This window comes from Apodemus sylvaticus, chromosome X (genome assembly GCF_947179515.1).
Source record: "Apodemus sylvaticus chromosome X, mApoSyl1.1, whole genome shotgun sequence".
NCBI classification, from domain to species: domain Eukaryota; kingdom Metazoa; phylum Chordata; class Mammalia; order Rodentia; family Muridae; genus Apodemus; species Apodemus sylvaticus.
Genome location: NC_067495.1, coordinates 90,471,176 through 90,495,697, shown reverse-complemented (window position 1 = coordinate 90,495,697; position 24,522 = coordinate 90,471,176). Strand labels below are relative to the sequence as shown.

General features: G+C 36.5%; 1 pseudogene; it reads left to right on the top strand.

The window, feature by feature from the left end:
- Positions 1–3,000: 3,000 nt before the first annotated feature.
- Positions 3,001–18,435, top strand: LOC127674582 (60S acidic ribosomal protein P0-like; annotated as a pseudogene).
- The last annotated feature ends 6,087 nt before the right edge of the window (positions 18,436–24,522 follow it).

The window sequence follows — 24,522 nt, the reverse complement described above, 5'->3', positions numbered from 1 at the left end:
TTCAGCATCCCTTCATGCTTAAAGTCTTGGAGAGAACAGGAATTCAAGGCCCATACCTAAACATAGTAAAAGCAATATACAGCAAACCGGTAGCCAGCATCAAACTAAATGGAGAGAAACTTGAAGCAATCCCACTGAAATCAGGGACCAGACAAGGCTGCCCCCTTTCTCCTTATCTTTTCAATATTGTACTTGAGGTACTAGCTCGGGCAATTCGACAACATAAGGAGGTCAAAGGGATACAAATTGGAAAGGAAGAAGTCAAACTATCATTATTTGCAGACGACATGATCGTCTACCTAAGTGACCCAAAGAACTCCACTAGAGAGCTCCTACAGCTGATAAACAACTTCAGCAAAGTGGCAGGTTATAAAGTCAACTCAAGCAAATCAGTGGCCTTCCTATACTCAAAGGATAAGCAGGCTGAGAAAGAAATTAGGGAAATGACCCCCTTCACAATAGCCACAAACAGTATAAAGTATCTTGGGGTGACTCTTACCAAACATGTGAAAGATCTGTATGACAAGAACTTCAAGACTCTGAAGAAGGAAATGGAAGAAGACCTCAAAAAATGGGAAAACCTCCCATGCTCATGGATCGGCAGAATCAATATAGTTAAAATGGCCATTTTGCCTAAAGCACTATACAGATTCAATGCAATACCCATCAAAATCCCAACTCAATTCTTCACAGAGCTAGAAAGAGCAATTATCAAATTCATCTGGAACAACAAAAAACCCAGGATAGCTAAAACTATTCTCAGCAACAAAAGGAAATCTGGGGGAATCAGTATCCCTGACCTCAAGCAATACTACAGAGCAATAGTGTTAAAAACTGCATGGTATTGGTACAGTGACAGACAGGAGGATCAATGGAACAGGATTGAAGATCCAGAAATGAACCCACACACCTATGGCCACTTGATCCTCGACAAAGAGGCTGAAAACATCCAATGGAAAAAAGATAGCCTTTTCAACAAATGGTGCTGGTTCAACTGGAGGTCAGCATGCAGAAGAATGCGAATTGATCCATCCTTGTCTCCTTGTACTAAGCTCAAATCCAAATGGATCAAGGACCTCCACATAAAGCCAGACACTCTGAAGCTAATAGAAAAGAAACTGGGGAAGACCCTTGAGGACATCGGTACAGGGAGAAAGTTTCTGAACAGAACACCAATAGCGTATGCTCTAAGAGCAAGAATTGACAAATGGGACCTCATAAAATTACAAAGTTTCTGTAAGGCAAAGGACACCATCAAGAGGACAAATCGGCAACCAACAAATTGGGAAAAGATCTTCACCAATCCTACATCAGATAGAGGGCTAATATCCAATATATATAAAGAACTCAAGAAGTTAGACTCCAGAAAACCAAACAACCCTATTAAAAAATGGGGTACAGAGTTAAACAAAGAATTCTCACCTGAAGAACTTCAGATGGCGGAGAAGCATCTTAAAAAATGCTCAACTTCATTAGTCATTAGGGAAATGCAAATCAAAACAACCCTAAGATTTCATCTTACACCAGTCAGAATGGCTAAGATTAAAAATTCAGGAGACAGCAGGTGTTGGAGAGGGTGTGGAGAAAGAGGAACACTCCTCCACTGCTGGTGGGGTTGCAAATTGGTACAACCACTCTGGAAATCAGTCTGGCGGTTCCTCCGAAAACTGGGCACCTTACTTCCAGAAGATCCTGCTATACCACTCCTGGGCATATACCCAGAAGACTCCCCACCATGTAATAAGGATACATGTTCTACTATGTTCATAGCAGCCCTATTTGTAATTGCCAGATGCTGGAAAGAACCCAGGTATCCCTCAACAGAAGAGTGGATGCAAAAAATGTGGTATATCTACACAATGGAGTACTATTCAGCCATTAGAAACAATGAATTCATGAAATTCTTAGGCAAATGGATGGAGCTAGAGAATATCATACTAAGTGAGGTAACCCAGACTCAAAAGGTGAATCATGGTATGCACTCACTAATAAGTGGATATTAACCTAGAAAACTGGAATACCCAAAACATAATCCACACATCAAATGAGGTACAAGAAGAAAGGAGGAGTGGCCCCTGGTTCTGGAAAGACTCAGTGAAACAGTATTCAGCAAAACCAGAACGGGGAAGTGGGAAGGGGTGGGTGGGAGGACAGGGGAAGAGAAGGGGGCTTGCGGGACTTTCGGGGAGTGGGGGGGCTAGAAAAGGGGAAATCATTTGAAATGTAAATAAATTATATCGAATAATAAAAAAAAAAAAGAAAAAAAAATGCTCAACTTCATTAGTCATTAGGGAAATGCAAATCAAAACAACCCTGAGATTTCATGTTGCACTAGTCAGAATGGCTAATATTAAAAACTCAGGAGACAGCAGGTAAATTTATTTTCTAATGGTTTCTTAGAATTTGTCAATCAAGGATGTTGCTGAAGCTCTCTGACATGTTTACTTTTCTGTGGGGTTTTTTTGTTGTTGTTGTTCTTCAACTCCAAGAGTTTCATTTTGTTCAGATTTATGATTCATACTTCTTTACTACATTTTTCTTTTTGTTAATGCATGTCTAATTTGGTTTTGTTTATTCACCTATTTAGGTGCTTTCATTAAGCTTCTTAATGGTGTTTATTTTTAATTTTTTTTAAGTCAATGCATGCATTTCTACTTCTTTGGAGTTGGTTACTCTTAAATTTTGCTTCATGTTCTAAGAATTTGAAGGAGCAACATACACGTATCTTCCAGTCTTTATAGGTAAGTTTTGGCAGTTAGTCTCTAAATTGGTTAATTGGCTTAGTTACTTAGTAATAATGGATATTCCTGGACTGTGATTTAGTGGGTTTTGGTCCAGACTGCAGGGATCTTCCAGGAGTACATTTATAAAAAGTACTTCAGAATAATTTTCCACATTCAGGGACAAGGAGAAACACATGTCTCTCAAGAATACTGGTTTGGCATAGATGCTATAAAAATGAAGCTGAGAGAGGATCAGGAGAACTCATAGGGCTACGTCATGACCAAGGACACCAGCCTTGCCTTTAAGGTATACAGATGAGTGTCTTTCTCTTTAAGTCCTTAGGAAAAGAAGACTACACCCACACTATAGTTAGGAGGAACAGGAACTTAATTATATAGTTTCCTGAAGATCTGTAGGCATTGTTGTTTGACAGGCCTGCATTTATGTGCACATGTGGGCATGTCTCCTGTGGAGTTCCTGGTGAAGCAGTTTTTCTCTTATATAATGGGTAAACGATCCTAGAGCCAGATCAAAAGCCATGCCAGAACCCATAACTGAGTGTGATACTAGAAGTTTTAGTGGGTTTCTTCTCTCCTAGGATTTTTATTTGATGGCTCTAGTTGCTGGACCATACTCAAATGGAACAATAGCCAAATCCTCAGAGGTAATGGCTTGATTCCAGCCTCATTGGGATCTGTCAGCATTTTGAACCTCCTACCTGGACTCCAAAACTCCTGCAAAGTCTCATTTTTGTCAAAGGTAAATGCCAAATTATTGTTGCTGTGGGAGTATAACAGCAGGGGACCCACTATACTATCATCTTGCCTTATACAGTGTCTTGTTTACTGTCTTGTTTTTATATTTTGCTTTTAAGTTTTCCTTACTGATAGTGTGGGTTTTTTTTATTTCTTCTATTAAATATCATCTGGGGCATAAACAAAATATAAAACTTATTTGCTTTAATTAAGATTACATTAAATCAGTACATTGCTGCAAAACAATTTGAAAATACTGAAATTTTCTGTGTATAACACTCTTCCTCCTCTTTCTTATATTCTTAATCACTCTCTTATATATCTTTTGTTTTAGTTTCTAATTATTGCAAATACTTTATGAACTTTAATTATTGCAAATACTTTATGAATCCCCAATTATATATCATATTACTTTATTATATATAATGATTATTTATGTATATACATACATAGTGTATATACATACATATAATTTATACACAATAATTATTTATGTATATACATCCATAATAATTTACTTTCAATTTTAATTTTTGTTGCTAGTAATGGAAATAGATTTCATTTTTCTATACTGATGTTTACCTTATAATATTTTAAATTAATCATTTCAACTCACTCTTAGTTGATTCCTTGAGAATTTTTTATATAAATCATGGTATAACTGGAGCTCTATTTCTCTTGACATTTTATGACATTTGGCATTTTATTCATTGAATTGTTTATTTCTACAGTAAATATTGTCATGATGGTGGTAAGTGGACATAGTGAAACTGTACATATTCATATTGTTTTGAACCTTAGGAGGGGTATGCATTTTTTGTTCTAATATATTACTTGCTGTAAGCATTTGTCCAGCACATTTTACCACAGTAAAGGCATTTCATTATTATGTTGCTTAGTAATTTTTCTTTAATTTCTACTGTAGACTGAATATGGTAAATTCAATAAATTATGCAAATTTTCTCTTTTATAATTATTGATGGTGACTATTGATTTATTACCAGAATATACATTTTTAAATTGTAACAGCTTTGTTGTCCTGTGAATATCATTCGCTCATATTTTATCTTTGTAACTTAAAGTTATCGGTAAAGTTTTTAAAACAGTGTTTTAGAACCATGCCACTAATCAGGGCTATTCATGTGTATTTTTCTACATTAATACTTTTACTCGTGTTTATATTAGACTGATAGCATCAGACATGATCTTGATTTTTCTACCTCTTGAAAAATAATCTGTGGGATAGGAATTATGTCTTCCTTCAGTGTTTGGTAAGATCCAGTATTGAAGTTATTTGGACCTGAAAATTTCTATGAAGATATTCCATGTTTAGCTATTTTATTTTATTTCACATAAGAGACAGTTTATTCCCTTAATATTTGTTATTATTCTGCACATAAATTAAAGCTCTTAAAGGCAAATAGTACCAGTGCATACCTCTGAGCACACTTTTCAGAGGTATTTTAATATCAATAAAAGAGTTTCCAAAACTTAAATCCAGCTCAAAAATGCCCTGTGAAAAGCAAAGTGGCTACACCTCCTTTTCTGTAAATATCTGTTTTCTCTCTTACCTCTTCTGCTAGATACAGCTCCTCTACCCCCTTTAAACTTCCAATGTCCAATATTCCTTTTTTATTAATTTATTTATTGCCTTTAAAACCCCATCTCAGCTTCCTCTCCCTCCCCTCCTCCCAGTCCCTTCCACTCAACCACCTCACCCATTCCTCCCTTCCTTTCTCCTTAGAGAATTCAAGGCCTCCCATGGATATCAACCTGTCTTGGCATATAAAGTTGCAGTAGGACTAGGTATATTTTTTCTATTTATGCCAGAAAAGGCAGCCAAGTTAGGAGACAGGGATCCAAAACCAGGCAAGGGGGTCACAGATAGCCCCTGCTTCTACTATTTGAGGGTCCATATGAGGACAAAGCTGTACATCTGTAACATATGTTTAGGGGGAATAGGTCAGTCCCATGCATGCTCTCTGGATGGTGGTTCAGTCTCTGTGCCCCATGTGTGCCCCTAGGCTATTTGATTCTATATTTTCTTGTGCTGTCCTTGACCCCTCTCTTTTCAATCTTTTCTTCCCTTATTCCACAAGATTCCTTGAGCTCTGCCTAGTGTTTGGCTGTGGGTCTCTGAATCTGTTTCAGTAAGCTGCTGGATGGAGCCTCTCAGAAGAGAGTCATGCTAGGCTCCTGTCTGCAAGTATAACATAATAGTGTCAAGGGTGGGCTCTGTGTTCTAACATGGAACTCAAGTTGGGCCAGTCATTGGTTGGTCAGTCCTCAATTTCTGTTCCCTCTTTATGCCTGCACCACTTACAGGCAGGAAAATTATAGGTCGAAAGTTTTGTGGCTGGATTGGTATCTCCATCCATTGCCTGGTTACAGGAGGTGATAGTTCCATGTTCCATATCTCCTAATTCTAGAATTCTTAGCTACAGTAACCCTCATAGATTCCTGAGAGTTTCCATTGTGTTCAGTTATTTTAACTAAAGAATTGCTTGTTTATTTTACTGCTTATAGAAGTTCCATAGTGTAACAACTTTCAAGGTCAGTAAGCAGTTAATTTGTTCACCTTTTAATTGATTGAGATGATATTTTCATGACATTCTTTCTGTCTACATGATATATCGAACAGTCAAAGATACATGCTTGGTATGAGAAATTGTACTCCATATGTGGAAACCAAAATCTATTTTTTCTATATTTGGACATTGTAACAGTGCTAATATTAACATTAATGTGCACATATATGTTTGACTCTTGCAAGTTTTCTGTGTTGAGTTTTTGTCCTATATTCTTTGGTTATTTTTTATTATTTTGATACTACAGGAAGTATAAACATTTAATTTATTCATTTTTGATTAATCTTTGCTAACATATAGTAAGGAAACTTAGTCTGCATATTGATTGTATATTCTAAACTATTTATACTAACATAGCTTTCTTGGAATGAGTTTTTAAATTATTGTTATTTTCATTTAGGATCATTTAATCATAGATCAGAGATGATTTTGAAAGTTTTATTGTGTTGACTTGTATAGTTATCACTAAAATCTCATTATTACATAGAGTATAATTGGCAAAATTGAGCATATTTCATTTCCTTTATATCTGAATGAAAGGCTAACATGTCACCATGATGATAGAAGTAGGGATTGTATACATGACCTTCATCAAGCAGATCTAGTCTTTGACTTATTCATATGTGTTTTTGTATGTTAAAGGTGTTAGATGTTGTTAAACTAAGTTCTTGTATTTACTGAGGTGATCATGTATCTCATTGTTCTTCATTACATTAATGTACTAAATTACACTGATTAATCTTTCATATATATAAACAGATAAGCATTCTATTGTGATTTGAATGTGAAATATTCCCCACAGGATAATTTATTTGATACTTGGATCCAGGCTGTATGAGTGACCTATTGGAAGCACAAATATCACTGGGGGTAGGTCTCTAGGTTTTATATCCCATCTCTCCTTGTTTATCTCTTGAGATTTTTATGTCATTATTTAGAGCCACCTTAAATTTCTGCTGTCATGCCTCCCACAATAATTCTATTCAATATCTATTCTTGAACTGTGAAGTCATAATCATTTAAGTTACATTTTCTTGTCAGATATTAGGTCAAAGCAATAAGAAATGTAACTTAGATATGACCCAAATAAAAATTCTAATGATTGTGGCTTAATAATGCTTTTAGAGTATTTAGTATGCTATTTCACTCAGTTTATAAGTATATTGCTTAAAATTGTTGTATTAAACATAAGACATGATAGTTTATTGCTTTCTTTTTATTTTCTTCATTTAATTTGTTATTTGACAGGTTAGAGAAGAATAAAATTCATCCTGTTTTCTCTCAGTCATACTCACTTTCATTTAACTTGAAAACATAACATTATCCCCTTCTCCCTATGTGTCTCTTTCCTGAGTTTATGTCTTTTTGTTTTTATTTTGAAAGGCTTATCTTTTCAGTAAAGGGTTCAAATTGATACACTAGACTTGGGAAGGCTCACCACTTGGAACACATCAAAAGACAATTACTATCCCTCTCCAAGAATAAATTAGTTCACCCTGAGCTTTAGATCTCTGGTGGTGCAAACCGCCAGGGGTCTGCTTGCACTCAGGAACTGAGCACATAGGCGGTTTGTCTGCCAGCCTGCTGGAAATGGGGCCTGTGTCCTGCCCAGAGAGCTGCAGAAGGAGAGAAGCCCCGCGGCCATACTCGCTGCCTGCCAGGACAGAAAAGGGTCACTAGGTACTGTATCACCCTGAGCTTTCGATTTCTGGTGGTACAAACCACCAGTGGTCTGCCTGCACTCAGGAAGTGAACACATAGGTTTTTAATCTGCAAGCCAGTCCACCACGGGACCAGTGTCCTATGTGAGAATCAACAGAGGGTGTGACCCCCACCACACCAACTTTGCTCCATAATAGAGCAGACAGAGAAGACCTGGTTGACCTTGACAATGCATGTATAACATTGCTTGAGGCAAGACTGAGAAGGGCTCCAAAGGCACAAAAGAGGAAGGCAGCATATCAGTAATCTGTGCCAGAGGAAACCCAGTCGTCCTGTGTTGCAGAGATAACCTTAAAGATCCACAGTAGGTTGAAGCACCAGCCAGTGACAATAAGACCATCTAACACCTGGGAGAACTAGATGGCTAAAGGAAAACATAGGAACATTACTAACAGAAACCAAGGCATTATGGCAGCATCTGAACCCAATTCTCCAACAATAGCAAGTCCTGGATACCCCAACACACAAGAAAAACAAGATTTGGATTTAAAATCACTGGTCATGATGCTGGTACAGGAACACATGAAGGACATACTTAAGAAATTCAGGAGAAAATGGTACAAAAATTAGAAGCCCTTACAAGGGAAAAACAAAAATCATTGAAAGAAATTCAGGAGAATACAAAAGCCAATAAGGAGGAAACGCAAAAATCACTTAAAGAAATACAGGAGAACTTTGATGAACAGGCAGAAGTCATGAAAGAGGAAACACAAAAATCTCTTAAAGAAGTAAAGGAAAACACAAACAAGCAAATGACAGAACTGAGCAAAAACTTCCAGGATCTAAAAGCAGAAGTAGAAACAACTAAGAAAGCACAAAGGTAGACAACTTTGGAGATAGAAAACCTTGGGAAGAAATCAGGGACCATAGACACAAAGATCAACAACAGAATACAAGAGATAGAAGAAAGAATCTCAGATGCCAAAGATACCATAGAAACCATGGACTCAACAGTTAAAGAAAATGCAAAATGCAAAAAGCTTGTAACCCAAAACATCCAGGAAATTCAGGACACAATGAGAAAGCCAAATCTAAGGATTATAGGCATTGATGAAAGTGAAGATTTACAACTTAAAGGGCCAGCAAATATCTTCAACAAAATTATGGAAGATAACTTCCCTAACCTAAAGAGAGAGATGCCCATGAATATACAAGAAGCCTACAGAACTCCAAATAGACTGGACCAGAACAAAACTACCTCCTGTCACATAATCATCAAAACCCCAAATGTACTAAACAAAGAAAGAATACTTAGGGCAGTAAGAGAAAAAGGGCAAGTAACATATAAAGGAGGACCTATCAGAATTACACCAGATTTCTCACCAGAGACCATGAAAGTTAGAAGATCCTGGGTGGAGCTCATGCAGACTCTAAGAGAACGCAAATGCCGGCTGAGACTACTATACCCAGCGAAACTCTCAATTACTATAGATGGAGAAACCAAGATATTCCATGACAAAACCAAATTTACACAATATCTTTCTACAAACCCAGCCCTACAAAGGATAATAGGGGGAAAACACCATGACAACGAGGGAAACTGTACCCTGGAAAAAGCAGGATATTAAGTTTCTTTCATCAAACCCAAAAAAGATAACCACACACCTATAAAATTAAAATCAAAATGATAGGAAGCAATAACCACTACTCCTTGATATCTCTTAACATCAATGGACTCAATTCCCCAATAAAAAGACATAGACTAACAGACTGGTTACGTAAACAGGACCCTACATTTTGCTCCATACAGGAAACACACCTCAGTGTCAAAGACAAAAACTACCTTAGAGTAAAAGGCTGGAAGACAATTTTACAAGCAAATGGTCTCAGGAAACAAGCTGGAGTTGCCCTTCTAATTTCAGATGGAGTTGCCATTCAGACTTTCAACCTAATGTCATCAAAAGAGACATGGAAGGTCACTACTTGCTGGTCAAAGGAAAAATCCAACAAGAAGAACTCTCAATCCTGAACATCTATGCCCCAAATACAAGGGAGCCCTCATTCATAAAAGAAACTTTACTAAAGCTCAAAGTACACATTGCACCTAACACAATAATTGTGGGTGACTTCAACACTCTACTCTCACCAATGGACCGATCAGGAAAACAGAAACTAAACAGGGAGACAGTGAAACTAATTGAAGCTTTGAACCAATTGGAGTTAATATATATATATATTGTTTCATCCCAAAGCAAAAGAATATACCTTTTTCTCAGCACCTCATGGTACCTTCTCCAAAATCGATCATATAGTTGGTCACAAGACAGACCTCAACAAATATAAGAAGACTGAAATAATCCCATGCCTCCTATCAGATCACTATGGAGTAAAAGTGATCTTTAATATCAGTAAAAACAACAGAAAGTCCACATACACATGGAAATTGAACAATACTCTACTCAATGATACCTTGGTCAAAGAAGAAATAAAGAAAGAAATCAAATATTTCTTAGAATTTAATGAAAATGAAGGCACAACATACACAAATCTCTGGAACACAATGAATGCAGTGCTAAGAGGAAAACTCATAGCTTTGAGTGCCTCCAAAAAGAAATTCGAGAGAACATACACTAGAAGATTAACTGAACAACTGAAAACCTTGGAAGAAGAAGAAGCTAATTCACCCAGGAGGAGGATAAGACAGGAAATCATCAAACTCAGGGCTGAAATCAATCAAGTAGAAACCAGGAGAACCAAACAAAGAATCAACAAAACCAAATGCTGGTTCTATGAAAAAATCAACAAGATAGATAAACCCTTAGCCAGACTAACCAAAGGGCACAGAGAAAGTATCCAAATTAACAAAATTAGAAGTGAAAACAGAGAAATTACAACAGAAACGGAGGAAATTCAAAAATCATCAGATCCTACTACAAAAACCTGTACTCAACACAACTGGAGAATCTGGAGGAAATGGACATTTTCTTAGACAGATACGAATTACCAAAATTAAATCAGGATCAAATAGACCATCTAAATAGACCCATAACCCATAAAGAAATGAAAGGGGTCATATATAGGCTTCTGACCAAATAAAGCACAGGACCAGACGGTTTCAGTGCAGAATTCTATCAGACCTTCAGAGAAGACTTAACACCAATACTCTTCAAACTTTTCCACCAAAGAGAAACAGAAGGAACACTACCCAACTCCTTCTTCGAAGCCACAATTACGCTGACACCAAAACCACACAAAGATCCAACTAAAAAAGAGAATTTCAGGCCAATTTCCCTTACGAATATCGATGCAAAAATACTAAATAAAATTCTTGCCCACCAAATCCAAGAACACATCAAAACGATCATCCACCATGATCACATAGGCTTCATCCCAGGGATGCAGGGATGGTTCAATATAAGGAAATCCATAAATGCTATCCACTACATAAACAAACTCAAAGAAAAAATGATATGATCATGTCATTAGATGCAGAAAAAGCATTTGACAAAATTCAGCACCCTTTCATGCTAAAAGTCTTGGAAAGGACAGGAATTCAAGGCCCATATCTAAACATAGTAAAAGCAATATACAGCAAACCGGTAACCAACAGCAAACTAAATGGATAGAAACTTGAAGCAATCCCACTAAAATCAGGCAATAGACAAGGCTGCCCCCTCTCTCCATATCTTTGCAATATAGTTCTTGAAGTCCTAGCTGGAGTGATTAGACAACATTAGGAAGTCAAAGGGATACAAATCGGAAAGGAAGAAGTCAAACTATCACTATTTGCAGATGATATGATCATATACTTAAGTGACCCTAAAAACTCTACTAGAGAACTCCTGCAGCTGATAAACAACTTCAGCAACGTGGCTGGCTACAAAATCAACGCAAGCAAATCAGTAGCCTTTATATATTCAAAGGATAAGCAGACTGAGAAAGAAATTAGGGAAATGACTCCCTTCACAATAGCTACAAACAGCATAAAGTATCTTGGGGTGACTCTAACCAAACAAGTGAAAGACCTATATGAAAAGAACTTCAGAACTCTGATGGAGGAAATCGAAGATCTCAGAAAACGGAAAAATCTTCCATGCTAGTGGATTGGCAGGATTAATATAGTTAAAATGGCCATCTTGCCAAAGGCAATCTACAGATTCAATGCTATCCCCATAAAAAATCCCAACCCAGTTCTTCATAGAGCTAGAAAGAGCAATTCTCAAATTCATCTAGAATAACAAAAAACCCAGGATAGCTAAAACTGTTCTCAACAGTAAAAGAACTTCAGGGGGATTCAGTATCCCAGACTTTAAACTTTACTACAGAGCAATAGTGATAAAAACTGCATGGTATTGGTACAATGTCAGGCAAGCGGATCAATGGAATAGGATTGAAAACCCAGAAATGAACCAACACACCTATGGTCACTTGATCTTTGACAAAGGAGCTCAAAGCATCCAATGGAAAAAAGATAGTCTTTTCAACAAATGGTGCTGGTTCAATTGGAGGTCAGTATGCAGAATTTGAATCAATCCATTCTTATCTCCTTGTAACAAGCTCAACTGCAAATGGATCAAGGACCTCCACATAAAACCTGACACACTGAAAATAATAGAAAATAAACTGGGGAAGACCCTTGAGGACTTGGGCACAGGGGAAAAGTTCCTGAACAGAACACCAATAGCTTACACTTTAAGATCAAAAATTGACAAATGGGACCTCATAAAACTACAAAGTTTCTGTAAGGCAAAGAACACCGTCAAAAGGACAAAACGTCAACCAACAGATTGGGAAAGGATCTTCAGCAACCCTAAATCTGACAGAGGGCTAATATCTAATATATACAAAGAACTCAAGAAGGTAGAAACCAGAGAACCAAATAACCCCATTAAAAAGTGGGGTATGGATCTAATCAAAGAATTTTCACATGAAGAACTTCGGAGGGCTGCGAAACACCTTAAGAAATGTTCGACATCATTAATCATTAGGGAAATGCAAATCAAAACAACCCTGAGATTTCACCTCACACCAGTCAGAATGGCTAAGGTCAAAAACTCAGGAGACAGCAGGTGTTGGCGAGGATGCGGAGAAAGAGGAACACTTCTCCACTGCTGGTGGGATTGCAAGATGGTGCAACCACTTTGGAAATCAGTCTGGCGGTTCCTCAGAAAACTAGGCATGACACTTCCTTAGGACCCTGTTATACCACTCCTGGGCATATATCCAGAGGATTCTTCAGCATGCAATTAAGATACATGTTCCACTATGTTCATAGTAGCCCTATTTGTAGTAGCTAGAAGCTGGAAAGAACCCAGGTATCCTTCAACGGAGGAATGGATACAAAAAAAATGTGGTATATTTACACAATGTTGTACTATTCAGCCATTAGAAACAATGCATTCATGAAATTTGTATACAAATGGATGGAGCTGGAGAACATCATACTAAGTGAGATAACCCAGTCTCAAAAGATCAATCATGGTAAGCACTCACTGATAAGTTGATATTAGCCTAGAAACTTTGAATACCCAAGACATAATCCAGAAATTAAATGAGATCCAAAAAGAATGGAGTAGTGGCCCTGGTTCCGTATAGACTCAGTGCAAGAGTATAGGGGTATTCTAGAACAGGGACATGGGAAGGGGTAGATGGGGGAACAGGGGGAGGGAAGAGGGCTTATGGGACTTGCAGGGAGTGGGGACCCAGAAAAGGAGAAATCATTTGAAATGTAAATAAAAATATATCAATAAAAAATGATGGTAAAAAAAAGAAGAAATTAGTAACCAACTGTTCTGGCTAGTTTTATGTAGACTTGATACAAGCTAGAATTTTCTGAAAAGAGGAAGCTTCAATTGATCAAGATGACAGCATAAGATCCAATTGTGGTTCATATTTAAGAATTGGTGTTTGATAGGGAAAGTGTCTATTTCACTGTGGGTCTGTGGGTGGTACCATCGCTGTGGGGTTGGCCATATTTTATAAGAAAGCAGGCCGAGCACACCATGATGAGCCAGCCAGTAAGCAGCACCCTTACATTGCTTCTGCATCAGCTTCTGCCTCTGGTTCCTGCTCTGTTTGAGTTCCTGCCCTGATTATCTTCAATGATGAACGGTGATACAGAAGAATAAGCCACATAAATCCACTACTTGCTTTAGGTCATGATGTTTCATAATAGCAACAGTAATCCCAACTAAGATGTCAAACATTCAGCCGTAAAGAATATGGACCAAGAACTTGTCCATGATCAATGATTATCACTTAATATGCCCTGTCTTATGCATGCCAAGTTCAGGCAACATAGCCACTGTAGTGAAATCATGTTTGCAAAGTGTGTGTCCTCCCATTAAGATAGCTTTTTGAGCACTCTTTCCTATCTTCTGGATTTTACATTGTATAAATTTAGGGATGAACACTCAACAATTATTTATTTTGTCTTTTTCTGGCTGTGTTAATTTTTTAGGCATACAAGAGCCAAGTGATACAAAATTATTGGCTTAAACATTAAAAAAGCTATTTTGTTAGAGTTCTTAAGAATGAAACTGTGATATCAGTGTGAGTGTATGATCTTGCAGACGTATCTTTCGTTTGCTTCTCCATAATTTCATTCCATATATTTTTGTAAGATCTTTCTTCATTTGCATGCCTGTCTGGTGTCTCTTTGTTTTCTATAATATTTTTTAGTATATGAACCAGATTGGAATAAGGCTAGCCCAGTTAGCCTATTTTTAACTTAATTATCATTTCAAATTATTCACTTGAATTGATTTTTAAATGTTCCTCCTCCATATGTAGCCTGGTTTTGAGGTACTCGGAGTTAGGAATTCAATGTAAGAATTTTCGAAGAATACAATTAAATCTACAACAAATCTGCTCTCTAAAGCCTCAAATTCATGTCAATCTCACATATAAAACACATCTGTGCTCTCCAACAAGCTAGCAGATGATTTAGTCTGATCTAGAAACAAATTTAATTATTGAATTTTATTGAAATATCATGTTTATTTATTGTGGATATAGGATGATGTATAATAATGGTGCCATTTGTATACAAATTGATTCCAGTTCAAAAACTGAGAAGATTAAATAAGGGTTGCTAGCTCCAAACAGACCCAAAATATGGATGGACTACTCTAAGTTTCTGGAGTTATCCTCTTGAACTCCATTGTCTGGGCATAACTTGGTGGCAGCCTTGGTATCACTGTGGGATAGGTCTCTATTATAGATTCTTTATCTCTTAGATAAAATAATTTAAAATAGGACTTGGGGGAATCTCAAATAGAATTATTGGAGTTCCAGGGAGAAAAAAAAAAAAAACAGGGCAGGATAGCTGAAGTTCTTGTTAGCTAGCATGAGGAGGGAGATGGGAAAAAAAAAGAAAGACAGGTACATTTTGTATGCTAAAGGTTATGAAATCAGGCAGATTCAACAATGGAAAGTTGCAAGCATCCAAAAGGAATACTAGTTTCTTCAGATAAAGAAAATTATAGTTGAAGGAAAATGGAGATTTTTGGTTTCTTTGGAGACTTGGTTAAGTTATAATGTTGTTTTTTGGGGGAAGACAGGTGAAAGAATATTTTGTTGAAGCAGACACAAGTGAAAGAAAGTTTTAGTGAAACAAACACAGATGAAAGAATGCTTTGCTATAGCACACATGTAAAAGAACACATGATGTTTAGAAAGAATATAAGTAGGACCCAACATACAGTGGGACCTGGGACGTTGGTTCACCTTGCTCTCTGTCTTGCTAATTTTGCTAGTCTTGCTTGACTTTACTGAAAACACACACGCATTGTTTTACCTTACATTTCATTGCTGAGCTTAGTGTCTGGCAACTTTATATAGAGAAACACACAAAAGAACTTCTCTTGAGAATTGTATGACTTCTTGTTGTTTCCACTGATTCAGGCTGACTGAGAAACCTCATGATTTCTTCTGGACTGATCTGCTGTGTAGTGTTTGCTAGTGAACTGGACTGAGAAAAACAGAGATTGGAATTGCTTCAAAGAACTATTTTTAAACAGGTCCAATCCCCACCCCACCCCCTGTATCCGAATAACCATTCTTTTCTACAACCTCCTGTAGGCGGTTGGCTAGAGCAGAGATTGAACTCTTATTAAAGTAGGTTTTGAAAATTATATGGCTACAATGGAGTTCCAGGGCAAGCCAACATAGGATTTAGGCAGCTTCTGGGAAAAGGTCTGTAAAGAGTTTGTTTCATGGAAAGGCTATGGTTTTTGTTTTGTAAATTAAGACTCAGAAGTCAGGTAGGGTTTAACAGCAAATGATTACAAGCAACTTGATCAGGAGAGAAGAATTTGGGGTAGTCAACTCCTCCTCTAATTAAAAAAAGATAGCCATTCCTCTTGTGTTCATAATGTTTTCAAGTTAACCATGTGCCTGTACACTTTGGCCTCCAGGGTGGTCATATTTATATATGAAACTGGATTGTTTTCATCACAAGAACCTTGTTTGAGCAAGAAAGGAACCTGCTGTACATATCAAAATGGTAGTGTCAACCACTGGTCAAGCCACTTAGTGAATGCTGATCATTAACCATGTTATTTGTCTCAGAAAATGTCAACTGGTTGGTATTCCCATGAAATATATATTCCTGAAATTGTAGGCACCTGATATCTACAATCAGAAAAATTGCCATTGCCTATGGGTGTATCATTTCTAGCACCTGTAGCTGTTGCAAATGTTCCTGATGGCACCTGAAAAGCAGGGACTTTAAAATGAAAAATGAAAAGAACCTTTTAAAGTCCCTCTATCTCCTGAATGTTGGGAATAAAGGCATGCACCACCACTGCCTTGTGATAGTTAAAGTTTTAAGAGACTTTACAATAGAAGTCTTTCACACTTCTAAAATCAGGATAACTAAAATAATTCCATAGCAAAATAAACAATTCTCTGTAGCACATGAGGTTAGTGCAGGTCTCCTAGAATAGGAGGTATGTCTTCCTCTTTTATTGTTTGGAAATTAACTGTTTTGGGGATTAATTTCATAAATATTCAATATTATTAACCAGTGATACTACTTATTCCACAATGGTCCTTATTTTTGGAGAAATGGAGAGTTTTTTTTTTTCAATTGAGACTTCTTACTACTTCATGAAAGTTTATATTTCTACTTCTTCCACCATTCTTCCTTGATTGTGACTTTTAAGGAATGAATCTATCTTGCTTTGGTTATACAAATTAATGTATACAAATCTTTACTCATTTCTTATATTTTTTCTTTTTCAACATTTCATATTTTATTTTGTTGCTTCTCCCTCTTTTTTCACTATTCAGTAATTGCTTATAAAAGTATTACAATTTATGTGGAACTTTGGAATAATCTGTAATTTTTTCATTAATTTTTTTTTAAAAAAATATTCTTTCATCGTTTTTTCAGTCCAGACTTTATTCTCTTCCCAGTCCACCCTCTGATTCTTCCACATCCTATATCTCCTCCTCCCATCTCCAAGAGGATATCCCCACCCACATGCATACCCCCACCCCACCAGATCTCCCTACTCCCTGGGACATTGCTCTATCAATATTTCTTATATTTATGAGCACTAATGTCCATGCTCATATATATCTTTATAATTAAAGTATATTCTAAGGAAGTTGACATGTTTGCTTCTATAACATGTGCTCTTCTTAGTTTTTTTCTTTTTAAATGGTATTTTATTTATGCAAGTTCACTTCATTATTATTTCTCTGGAATAGTTTTCTCCTTTTTCATTGTCAATTATGTTCTTAGACCTTTAGAAAATATCTTACAAAGTAGATCCTTTATTTTTTAATCCATTTTGCCAATCTGCCTCTTTGATACCCAGAACTTAGAAATCCAACTGCTTCTTTAAGATCATCCAACATTTGGATGATTATTCAAAATTCTTCATTGTGAGAACAGACAATGAAGACCTCAAGCAGATTGAGCAGAATTGCAAGTCCCTTGAAGGGAATACTGTAGTGATGATACTTAGGAACATCATGATATGCCAGGCCATTTACAGGCATCTTGTAAACAACCCAGCACTTGAAAAAGTGTTACCTCATATCTGGGGTAATGTGGGATTTGTCTTCACAAAGGAGGAACTCACAGAGATTAGTTATATACTTATAGCCAAGAAGATGCTGGCTACCACTTGTGCCCATGCCATTGCCCATATGAGATCATTGTGCCAGCCTAGGACATTGGTCTGGGGCCTGCGTACCTCTTTTGTGTTGGCTTTGCCACTAATATCTCCAGGGACTCCTTTGAAATTCTGAGTGATGCACAGCAGATAAAAACTGGAGACAAAGCAGGAGCTGCAATGTTACACTGAAAAACATGGTGAATGTCTCCTCTTTCACCTTTGGACTGTTCATTTAGCAGGTGTTTGATAATGGCAGCATTTATAGCCTGAAAGTGCTAGGCATCAAAAGGTTGACTCTGCACTCACTTTCTAGAGGACTTCTGAAATATTGCCAGTGTTTATCTTCAGATTGTTTGCCTGAATCTTGCTTCAGTATCATACTCTATCATCAATGGATACAAGTAAGCCCCGGCTTTGTCTTTGGGGACTGAGTACACCTTTCCACATGCTGAAAAGATCAAGGACTTCATGGCTGATCTAGTGGCTCCTGTTCCTGCTGCCACTTTAGCCTTAGCCAAGGCTGAAACAAAGGAAGAGTCAGAGAAATCAGTTTATAATATGGATTTTGGTCTCTGACTAATCCCATCATGGCATCAAACTGTGCCAAGAATAATTTGAGAAACATGGAAATACAGGCTTCATATTTTAAAAAAGAAGTTATTTCCAACAATTCACATTAAAAGCAATTTATAGCTAGATGTTGTATTCATTTTTATTTATACAAAACAAAACAAGAAATATAAAATTTCAGGGACATATTCAAACCACACTAGGTAAAATTTTTATTTATCATTTTGTAATATTTTTCTATCAATCTTAGAATTGTCTCCTCCACTTTGTCTCTTGCTAACTTTTTTTGAATTTGTTTGACTTGGACTTGTACCATACAAGAATTTATTTCTATCTTTGTTTTAAGTATATTATATTGCTTTCCTTATTACCAGGAGAATCACATATAACATCATCAAACTATTTAAATGTATTTTAAAGGGATTTGATTCAAGGTACATATATAATTCTTTCAGTTCCTTAATTCTTTTTAATGTTAGCAACATGAATTATATCCTTATATATTTTAAAACATTTCTATAGTATATTTCAATAATTTTTTATGAAATAGTATATTTCAATAATTATTTTATGAAATTTAAATACTATAGAAAAGAGAATGGAGTAATAAGTAAATAGTATGGTAGTATTATTTCCCATATGTATAAATTTACTTAATTTTATTCAGAACCTATAAATATTTGCATTTTGAATCACTATATTGTGCTACTTAAATTTGACTTGAACAATTCCTTTTAGCATTTCTTCTAGGATTATCTAGTGGTAATGAACTCCTTTAGGTTTTATTAGTGTTAATATTTTAATTTATTCTTTGTTTTGAAAGAGTAGGTTTGTTTGGTATACATTATTTGGGGAATAGCTATTTTCTGTTGTTTTATATATTTCTTTTGAATTCCAATGTTTCCATATATATATATATATATATATATATATATATATATATAATGTATAATATATCATATGTACACACACACACACATATATATATATATGTATATATATATATATATATATATATATATATATATATATATATATATACTTGTTGAACATCACTGAGCATCCCTTAATATATAGCATCCCTCACTGGTATCCAATAAGGCCATTCTCATTACATAAGAAGCTGAAACCATGGGTCCCTCCATGTGTACTCTTTTGTTGGTAGTTTAGTCCCTGGGAGCTCAGGGATCTGCAAACCCATTCTGCAGCTCCTCCACTGGGGACCTTGTGCTCAGTCTAATGGTTGGCTGAGAGCATCCCTCTATGTATATGTCAGGCACTGGCAGAGCCTTCCAGGAGACAGTTATATCAGGCTCCTATCAGTAAGCACCTGTTTGCATCCACAATAGTGTCTGGGTTTGGTAACTGTATATGAGGTGGATCCCTATGTGGGGTGGTCTCTGGGTGGCCTTTCCTTCAGTCTCTTCTTCACATTTTGTCTCTGTATCTTCTCCCATGGCTATTTTGTTCCCCCTTCTAAGAATGACTGAAGTATTCACACTTTGGTCTTCTGTCTCTGTTTGTGTCTTTTCTACATTATGCATTCTTTCACAAGACAGAGTGCTGAGTGTGGTGTTATGAATATTCTTGGCCTATGGGACTTGGCAGTATTTGGAGGCGTGAACTTATCAGAGGAGGTATGGCATTGTTAGAAGGAAGTGTGTCATTATGGATGCAGGGCTCTGAGTTTTCATTTTATATTCAATTTGGCCATTGTGACACAGTATCCTTCTGCTACCTCTAGATCAAGATATAAAACTCTTGGCTCTTTCAGCACCAATTCTGCCTATACACTGCCATGTTTTGCACCATGAAGATAATGGTCTGAACCTCTGAAACTGTAAGCCATCCATCCCCAATTAAATGATTCTCTTATAAGAGTAGCTTTAGTCATGGTATCTTTTTACAGTAATGAAACCATAAGATAATAGCCAAATCATGTAAATCTATTGCAAAACTCCTTGTGCTTTCCTTTTATTTTAAGTGATATTCTCTTGGATACCAGAACCATCTAACTGTTTTCTAAAGTTATTTTCCTCTGCTTCTATTGTAAATATGGGAATTACAGACAAGAGTTCTCTAGTTTGTCATATGTCTAGCATAATTTCCCAATTATTATGTTAGAGTATCATTTCTTTATTAATACTAATGTTTTTACTGTAAAATCAACAGTGTTGATATTATGAAGTTGTTTAATTGTTTTATTAATTTCACATCCCAATTTCTAACTGTCCTAAGTATCAGAAATGTGACATGCTTTATAAATGAGTTTTATTTATATATTTATTTATTTATTTATTTATTTATTTATTTATTTATTTATTTTCTATATTCTTTGTTTACATTCCAAATGATTTTCCCTTTCCCAATTTCCCCTTTCCAAAAAGTCCCATAAGCCCTCTTCCCTCTGCCCGTTCTCTGATCTACCACCTTCTATTTCTCTGTCATGGTACTTCCCTACAATGCTGGATCAAGCCTTTCCAGGACCAGGGAACTCTCCTTCCTTCTCTTCGGAGTCATTTGATATTTGAATTGGGTATTGGGTACTAAGAGCTTATGAGCTAATATCCACTTATCAGTAACTGCATTCCATGTGTGTTCTTTTGTGATTAGGTTACCTCACTTAGCATGATATTTTCAAGATCCAACAATTTACGTAAGAATATCATGGATTCATTGTTTTTAATTGCTGAGTAGTATTCCATTGTGTAAATATACCACATTTCTGTATCCATTCCTCCATTCATGGACATCTGGTTTCTTTCTAGCTTCTGGCTATGATAAATAAGGCTGCTATGAACATAGTGGAGCATGTGTCCTTAATGCATGCCGGGGAATCCTCTGAGTATATGCCCAGGAGTGGTATAGCAGGGTCCTCTGGAAGTGTTATGGCCAGTTTTCTAAGGAACTGCCATAGTGGTTGTACCAACTTGCATTCCCACCAGCAGTGGAGGAGTGTTCCTCTTTCTCCAAATCCTGGCCATCACTGGCCATCTCTTGAGTTTTTAATCTTAGCCATTCTGACTGGTATGAGGTGAAATCTCAGGGTTCTTTTGATTTGCATTTATTTCCCTAATGACTAGTGATGCTGACCATTTTTTAAGGTGATTCTCAGCCATTTGAAGTTCTTCAGGTCTAAATTCTTTATTTAGCTCTGTACCCCATTTTTAAATAGAGATATTAAATAAGTTTTTAAAGTTTTTAAAGTTTTAGGTTTTGTAGTATAAGTGCTTTTTATTCTGTTCTATATGAATGAAATAATTTAAGATTATTCTTTAATTACACTATTTTTTGTCTACTTTTCAGTTAAATTCTACAAGCAAGATTGGGTGGGTAAGCAGAGGAACAGCGGATTACATAGGGGTTTTTTGGAGGGGTAAAATGGAAAATGGATATCATTTGAAATGTAAATAAAGCAAATATTGAATAAAAATGTTCAAACAATTTGTGCCTAACTTAATTTTTATTATAGTTAGATATAAATCTAAAATATTGCTGTTTTTTCCATTTGTCCCATCTGTTGTTTGTTCACTTTTGATTTTTCTTGACTTTAAAATTTTTGAATCTTTTATTAGCTCAAATTTTCTTTTTTTGTTTGTTTGTTTTGACTTGTTCTTTCTTTTTTAATATTTTTATTTTCTATATTCTTTGTTTACATTCCAAATGATTTCCCCTTTCCCAGATTCCCCCCTCCCCATATGTCCCATAAACCTTCTTCTCTACATCCATGCTCCAACCACCTCCCTCCTTTTTCTCTGTCCTTATATTCCCCTCCAATGCTAGATCAATCCTTTCCAGGATTAGGACCCTCTCCATACTTCTTCATGGGAGTCATTTGTTATGCGATTCGTGCCTGGGGTATTGAAGGCTTCTGGGATAACTAATATCCACTTATCAGAGATTACATTCCATGTGTATTCTATTGTGATTGGGTTACCTCACTTAGGATGATATTTTCCAGATCAAACCATTTGAATAAAAATTTTGTGAATTCATTGTTTCTAATAGTATTCCATTGTGGAAATATACCACATTTTCTGTATCCATTCCTCCTTTGAGGGACATCTTGGTTCTTTCCAGCTTCTGGGTATTATAAATAAGGCTGCTATGAACATAATGGAACATGTGTCTTTATTGCATGCCGGGAAATCCTTTGGGTATATGTCCAGGAGAGGTATAGAAGGGTCCTCTGGAAGTGTCATGTCCAGTTTTCTGAGGAACCGCCAGAATGATTTCCAAAGTGGTTGTACCATCTTACAGCCCCACCAGCAGTGGAGGAGTGTTCCTCTGTCTCCACATCCTCTCCAACACCTGCTGTCTCCTGAGTTTTTGACCTTAGCCATTCTGACAGGTGTAAGGTGAAATCTCAGGGTTGTTTTGATTTGCATTTCCCTAATGACTAATGATGTTGAGCATTGATTAAGGTGCCTCTTGGCCATCTGAATTTCCTTAGGTGAAAATTCTTTGTTTAGATCTGTACCCCATTTTTAATAGGGTTATTTGGTTCCCTGGGCCTAACTTCTTGAGTTCTCTGTATATATTGGATATTAGCCCTCTGTAGGATGTAGGGTTGGTGAATATCCTTTCCCAATTTGATGGTTGCTGTTTTGTCCTTTTAACAGTGTCCTTTGCCTTACAGAAACTTTGTAATTTTATGAGGTCCAATTTGTCAATTCTTGATCTTAGAGCATGAGCTATTGGTGATCTGTTCAGGAAATTTTCCCCTGTGCCCATGTCCTCAAGGGTCTCCCCCAGTTACTTTTCTGTTAGTTTCCATGTATCTGGTTTTACATGGAGGTCCTTGATCCACTTGGAGTGAAGTTTAGTACATGGAGATAAGAATGGATCCATTCACATTCTTCTGCATGCTGACCCCCAATTGAACCAGCACCATTTGTTGAAAAGGCTATCTTTTTTCCACTGGATGTTTTCAGCTCCTTTGTCGAAGATCAAGTGACCATAGGTGTGTGGGTTCATTTCTGGATCTTCAATTCTATTCCCTTGGTCCACTTGTCTGTCACTGTGCCAATACCATGCAGTTTTTAACACTATTGCTCTGTAATATTGCTTGAAGTCAGGGATACTGATTCTCGAAGAATTTCTTTTGTTGTTGAGAATAGTTTTAGCTATCCTGGGTTTTTTGTTATTCCAGATGAATTTGAGAATTGCTTTTTCTAACTCTCTGAAGAACTGAGGTGGTATTTTGATGAGGATTGTGTTGAATCTGTAGATCGCTTTTAGCAAGATGGCTATTTTAACTATATTAATCCTGCCGATCCACGAGCATGGCAGATTTTTCCATTTTCTGAGGTCTTCTTTGATTTCCTTCTTCAGAGACCTGAAGTTCTTGTTGTATAGATCTTTCACTTGTTTGGTTAGAGTGACACCAAGATACTTTATATTGTTTGAGGGTGTCATTTCCCTAACTTCTTTCTCAGCCTGCTTATCCTTTGAGTATAGGAAGGAAACTGATTTGCTTGAATTGATTTTATAACTATCCCCTTTGCTGAAGTTGTTTATCAGCTCTAGGAGTTCTCTGGTGGAGGTTTTCGGGTCACTTAAGTAGACTATCATGTCATCTGCAAATAGTGATAATTTGATTTCTTCCGTTCCAATTTGTAGACCCTTGACCTCCTTATGTTGTCTAATTGCTCTAGCTAGAACTTCAAGTACTATATTGAAAAGATATGGAGAGAGAGGACAGCCTTGTCTAGTCCCTGATTTTAGTGCGATTGCTTCAAGTTTCTCTCCATTTAGTTTGATGTTGGCTACCGGTTTGCTCTATATTGCTTTAATGATGTTTAGGTATGGGCCTTGAATTCCTGTTCTTTCCAAGACTTTTAGCATGAAAGGATGCTGAATTTCGTCAAATGATTTTTCTGCATCTAATGAGATGATCATGTCATTTTTTTCTTTGAGTTTGTTTATGTAGTGGATAGCATTGATGGATTTCCTAATATTGAACCATCCCTGTTTCCCTGGCATGAAGCCTACTTGATCATGGTGGATGATCATTTTGATGTGTTCTTGGATTCGGTTGGCAAGAATTTTATTAAGTATTTTTGCATCAATATCATAAGGGACATTGGCCTG